The sequence below is a fragment of the Mixophyes fleayi genome, chromosome 1 (assembly GCF_038048845.1).
Source record: "Mixophyes fleayi isolate aMixFle1 chromosome 1, aMixFle1.hap1, whole genome shotgun sequence".
Classification (NCBI taxonomy): Eukaryota; Metazoa; Chordata; class Amphibia; order Anura; family Limnodynastidae; genus Mixophyes; species Mixophyes fleayi.
In genome coordinates this window covers 454666854-454672853 of record NC_134402.1, presented here as the reverse complement: position 1 = coordinate 454672853, position 6000 = coordinate 454666854, and the positions used below count along the sequence as shown (strand labels likewise).

The 6000-nt window shown below is 50.1% G+C and overlaps 1 protein-coding gene across 1 annotated transcript in view; it reads left to right on the top strand.

Annotated features, from left to right (window-relative positions):
* The first annotated feature begins 540 nt into the window (after positions 1–540).
* Positions 541–6000, top strand: part of LOC142102186 (von Willebrand factor A domain-containing protein 5A-like) — a 70495-nt gene continuing 65035 nt past the window's right edge. The window contains exon 1 of the mRNA XM_075186885.1: positions 541–642. The gene's annotated coding sequence lies outside the window, so the exon portion shown is untranslated. The remainder of the gene's footprint in view (positions 643–6000) is intronic.

Here is a 6000-nt window from a genome sequence, read left to right as displayed (position 1 = left end):
GTGCCTTGGCAAGAGCAAAGTGAGGAGGCGGCAAGGGAGCTTGGACTGAGAGTGTTCTTGTTCATTGCCGTATTCTCGGACAGCCCTTACTTGGTAGGCTCGGTTTAACTCTGTTTCTCCTCTAAGGCGTTATTCGCGGGCGTCCGGAGAACTCCCCGATCTGGGACCGAGGTAGGATTCAGTCATCCACGCGAATCGTGGTAAGTTCGGAGGTACTAGGAGTTAGTCGCCCTGTGAGGCACATCTCCTCGAGGGACCTTACACAGGCACTCACCACAGTGTAGGCAGATATCTGTAGTGTGTACAGAGTCACAATCTTTTCAGCAGATGGTTATGAGAGATGGACATCCCAGATCTAAAGGTAAATTCTGTAGATGGGTACACATGATTCTGCATGCACCTCGGGATTTTCGGTCATTGAAAAATGTGTTACAGAATTTGCATCTGAAGTAAAATGCAATAGTCTGTATCCAGTTTAACAGTAAAATGCAGACCCTCCCCTGTATGCTGGATGCAGTATAAACAGACAGGACGGAGTTAATCCAGGCAATCTGACACTGTGGACACTCCCTCCTGTACTCAACACTGCAGGAAGTAACAAACACATCAAGGACTGGAAGAGAGAACAAGCTGTTTGCAGAGGTGCAGTATACGTGCTGTAGATGTAACATGCTGAACAATCGGGAGGCAGGGGGTGCAGATTACACATGTTTATGAGGCATGTAGAATGTATGAGTTCATTTCACAGAGGTACAGTATATGTACTGTAGGTGTAATATGCTGGATAATAGGGGGTGCAGATTACACATGTTTATGAGGCATGTAGAATGTATGAGTTCATTTCACAGAGGTACAGTATATGTACTGTAGGTGTAATATGCTGGATAATAGGAGGTGCTGATTACACGTATGTATAAGATGCATGGAGAGGATCAGCTGATTGCACAGAGTAACTATAGGTGTAACATGCTGGATAATAGGGGGTGCAGATTACACATATGTATAAGATGCATGGAGAGGATCAGCTGATTGCACAGAGGTACAGTATATGTACTATAGATGTAACATGCTGGATAATATCTGGAGCCGGGGGCACAGATTACTCATCTCTACAACCTGTATGAAGAGAGAACAATAACAGTGCCAATTCTCATATGGGGATGTGGCAACGCTTAGATAGAAGGGTGTGTTGGCCTCGGGGCTTCCATTGTAAATGACCCATTGCAAACATTCAGGTATATTTTGTCTTGGGATCAGGTGGTTTGTCCTGGCTGGGAGTTACCCAGGTCCTTAAAATATGGTAATTATGTAACTGTACACATGTGAGGTTTTATACTGCTCTATACATAACAGTTATAGAAAACACTCTCTGTGTAGCATCAGTTCTCTGGGGATTAAATAAACATGTATAATAATATTTCACCAATAAGCCGCCTCCCTCATATATATAACTCTGTAGTTCGGGAGCTACTCACCCCAGGCCGCATTGAAAGGTTGATGGACAGCCGTCCAATCAGCTGGATAGACAACCTTTTCATACAGGCGGTATACATTCAATTTTCTTGGCGTTGTTAGTTGTCAGTACCTCCAGAATGAGTTCTAAAAAGTGTTATATGCAACACTTCACAGGCAACCTGTGGCTCTCCAACTGTTGTGAACTACAAGTCCCAGCATTCTGGTCAGCTCTGGGGCTATGTTAAGTTTGCCATCCCTGTGTGCCCTGTATAATAGACAAGAGTTGACTGCTGTCCTATATACCACAATCGTACCCACGCCTCTTACATAATTTAATTGAACGACATACACACTCTCTCTGCCTTGTTTACAAAATGTTTATTAAAAAAAGACCAATGTAACAATATATTCTGGTTCCTGTTATTCATCCAAAAAGATCTGTCGCTGCCTTTGGTTTTTAACCCACACAAACCAGAGTTTTTCACATATCTCATGTCTGTGACTAGTTGATGGGTTCAGCCACTTAGACGGTTGGTTTAGGACAAGGGTAGGCAACCCCCGGCACGCGTGCCAGACGTGGCACTTGGACCACTTCTTTCTGGCACTCTGGAGGGCTGCAGCTGCCTTACTAAAGCAACCAAAGATAGTCGAAATGCAACAGTTCCATTTTGATAATCTTCAGCTGTTTTAATGAATCGGTTCCATGGTTCCCTTGTGGAACGAATGATGTGTGGATGTGCGTGCGGAGTCTCCAGAGAGTAAGTATGAGGCATAATATAAACTTGAAGCACAACTTTGTGGCACAATATAAAATGGGGGCACATCTATGCTGCATAACATGAATGTTTATTTGTTGGTCTTTTTACTATTAACATTACCATGATATCAGCATGATAAAATAAGAAATACATATACATGCACACATACAACTGGCACTCCTGGGCTTGAAAAAAAAAAATCTGACACACTGATAGAAAAAGGTTGCCAAGCCCTGGTTTAGGAGAGTCACAGTTTTTTAACATAAAGAAAAAATTGCTGACAAATGGTTATCTGTGTTTCTTTATAGTTGGTACAAGTTTTACAGAATTCTTCCTACATACAGCTTCAGCTCGGTTATTATCAAAAGTAATGGGCATATTTACGAAGCTCCTAGCTGTATTATTAGGTAACCCTGTTAAAGTAGGATCGCAGCGGATATCGGAGATCTCTCCTGCGGTCCCACTGTCTTGCGTGATTTACCAAGCTCAGATCATTTCTGGCTAACTCCATCTGATGATGGTAAGGGGTAGTGATGTATAGAAGCCGGGGTCCGTAGATGGTGGGTGAGGAGTTGAAGCAGGGTGGTTAGAGGAATGGACTGTTAAGGAATCCGAGAAAGTGGTGAATTAAATCTGTGTGTAAAATTATGAATACTGATGTGTCAAAAGATTTTGAATTAAAAAGGAATAAGGGGAATATATATAAGTGATTGCATAGATGAACAAGGGATAATGTACAATAGTGTGGCAGACGGTGGTAGTATGGTCGGTATTCATAGGAAACGACTAGGTGGCATGCATTAAAAGGGCTAAAAGAAGGCAGAGGTATGGGGAGAAAAAGAAATGGGGGTTAGGTTGTAGGAAGGAGGAGAGGATGAGGCGCTATGAGAGAGGGTGAAAGGAATGTATATGAATAATTGGGAAGAATAATAAATCAATTGACATAAACAAAATAAATAGATGAAGTAAAAAATGAAATACATTGGGGCAGATTCAATTCGGCCAAGTTAGTGTAGGATTAACGCAGCGTTCGTACGATTACCTTTAATACAGTCATTTTAACCCGGAATTGTATTTGCAGCTCCTAGAGAAGCGAGCAAACATCAGCAATGAAATTGCCATCCTAAGGGTAACAGTGCACATAGTGCACTGAAACGGCCCCACTGAGTGTGACTGCGATGGTCCTCGGTTGTAAGGTTGTGGTGGGGTGTAGGATTACTCCTACACAGAGGCAGGAGATAATATGTATATTAATGTGACGGGTATTACAGACGGGGCCGCCAAGAGAAATTTTGGGCCCCAGTACAGCAACTTCATAGGGCCCCTCTATAGTAGACTAGAAGGGAAACCTATGTGCCGCCGCGCACATGCTTTACACACATATAACCTCCCTCTGCCCACATGCTTTACTCGCATGTGCCCCCCCTCTGCCCACATGCTTTACTCGCATGTGCCCCCCCTCTGCCCACATGCTTTACTCGCATATAACCTCCCTCTGCCCACATGCTTTACTCGCATGTGCCCCCCCTCTGCCCACATGCTTTACTCACACGTGCCCCCCCTCTGCCCACATGCTTTACTCGCATATAACCTCCCTCTGCCCACATGCTTTACTCGCACGTGCCCCCCTCTGCCCACATGCTTTACTCGCACGTGCCCCCCCTCTGCCCACATGCTTTACTTGCATATAACCTCCCTCTGCCCACATGCTTTACTCGCATGTGCCCCCCCTCTGCCCACATGCTTTACTCGCATGTGCCCCCCCTCTGCCCACATGCTTTACTCGCACGTGCACCCCTCTGCCCACATGCTTTACTCGCACGTGCACCCCTCTGCCCACATGCTTTACTCGCATGTGCCCCCCTCTGCCCACATGCTTTACTCGCATGTGCCCCCCTCTGCCCACATGCTTTACTCGCATGTGCCCCCCCTCTGCCCACATTCTTTACTCGCATGTGCCCCCCCCCTCTGCCCACATGCTTTACTCGCATGTGCCCCCCCTCTGCCAACATGCTTTACACACATATAACCTCCCTCTGCCCACATGCTTTACTCGCATGTGCCCCCCCTCTGCCCACATGCTTTACTCGCACGTGCCCCCCCTCTGCCCACATGCTTTACTCGAACGTGCCCCCCCTCTGCCCACATGCTTTACGCGCATGTGTCCCCCCTCTGCCCACATGCTTTACTCGCATGTGCCCCCCCTCTGCCCACATGCTTTACTCGCATGTGCCCCCCCCTCTGCCCACATGCTTTACTCGCATGTGCCCCCCCCTCTGCCCACATGCTTTACGCGCATGTGCCCCCCCTCTGCCCACATGCTTTACGCGCATGTGCCCCCCCTCTGCCCACATGCTTTACTCGCATGTGCCCCCCCCTCTGCCCACATGCTTTACTCGCATGTGCCCCCCCCCTCTGCCCACATGCTTTACTCGCATGTGCCCCCCCTCTGCCCACATGCTTTACACACATATAACCTCCCTCTGCCCACATGCTTTACTCGCATGTGCCCCCCCTCTGCCCACATGCTTTACTCGCACGTGCCCCCCTCTGCCCACATGCTTTACTCGCATGTGCCCCCCCTCTGCCCACATGCTTTACTCGCATGTGCCCCCCCCTCTGCCCACATGCTTTACTCGTATGTGCCCCCCCCCTCTGCCCACATGCTTTACTCGCATGTGCCCCCCCTCTGCCCACATGCTTTACACACATATAACCTCCCTCTGCCCACATGCTTTACTCGCACGTGCCCCCCCTCTGCCCACATGCTTTACTCGCACGTGCCCCCCTCTGCCCACATGCTTTACTCGCACGTGCCCCCCCTCTGCCCACATGCTTTACTCGCATGTGCCCCCCCTCTGCCCACATGCTTTACTCGCATGTGCCCCCCCTCTGCCCACATGCTTTACTCGCATGTGCCCCCCCTCTGCCCACATGCTTTACTCGCATGTGCCCCCCCTCTGCCCACATGCTTTACTCGCACGTGCCCCCCCTCTGCCCACATGCTTTACTCGCACGTGCCCCCCCTCTGCCCACATGCTTTACTCGCACGTGCCCCCCCTCTGCCCACATGCTTTACTCGCACGTGCCCCCCCTCTGCCCACATGCTTTACTCGCACGTGCCCCCCCTCTGCCCACATGCTTTACTCGCACGTGCCCCCCCTATGCCCACATGCTTTACTCGCACGTGCCCCCCCTATGCCCACATGCTTTACTCGCACGTGCCCCCCTCTGCCCACATGCTTTACTCGCACGTGCCCCCCCCTCTGCCCACATGCTTTACTCGCACGTGCCCCCCCTCTGCCCACATGCTTTACTCGCATGTGCCCCCCCTCTGCCCACATGCTTTACTCGCATGTGCCCCCCCTCTGCCCACATGCTTTACTCGCATGTGCCCCCCCCTCTGCCCACATGCTTTACTCGCATGTGCCCCCCCTCTGCCCACATGCTTTACTCGCATGTGCCCCCCCTCTGCCCACATGCTTTACTCGCATGTGCCCCCCTCTGCCCACATGCTTTACTCGCATGTGCCCCCCCTCTGCCCACATGCTTTACTCGCATGTGCCCCCCCTCTGCCCACATGCTTTACTCGCATGTGCCCCCCCTCTGCCCACATGCTTTACACACATATAACCTCCCTCTGCCCACATGCTTTACTCGCACGTGCCCCCCCTCTGCCCACATGCTTTACTCGCACGTGCCCCCTCCTCTGCCCACATGCTTTACTCGCACGTGCCCCCTCCTCTGCCAACATGCTTTACTCGCATGTGCCCCCCCTCTGCCCACA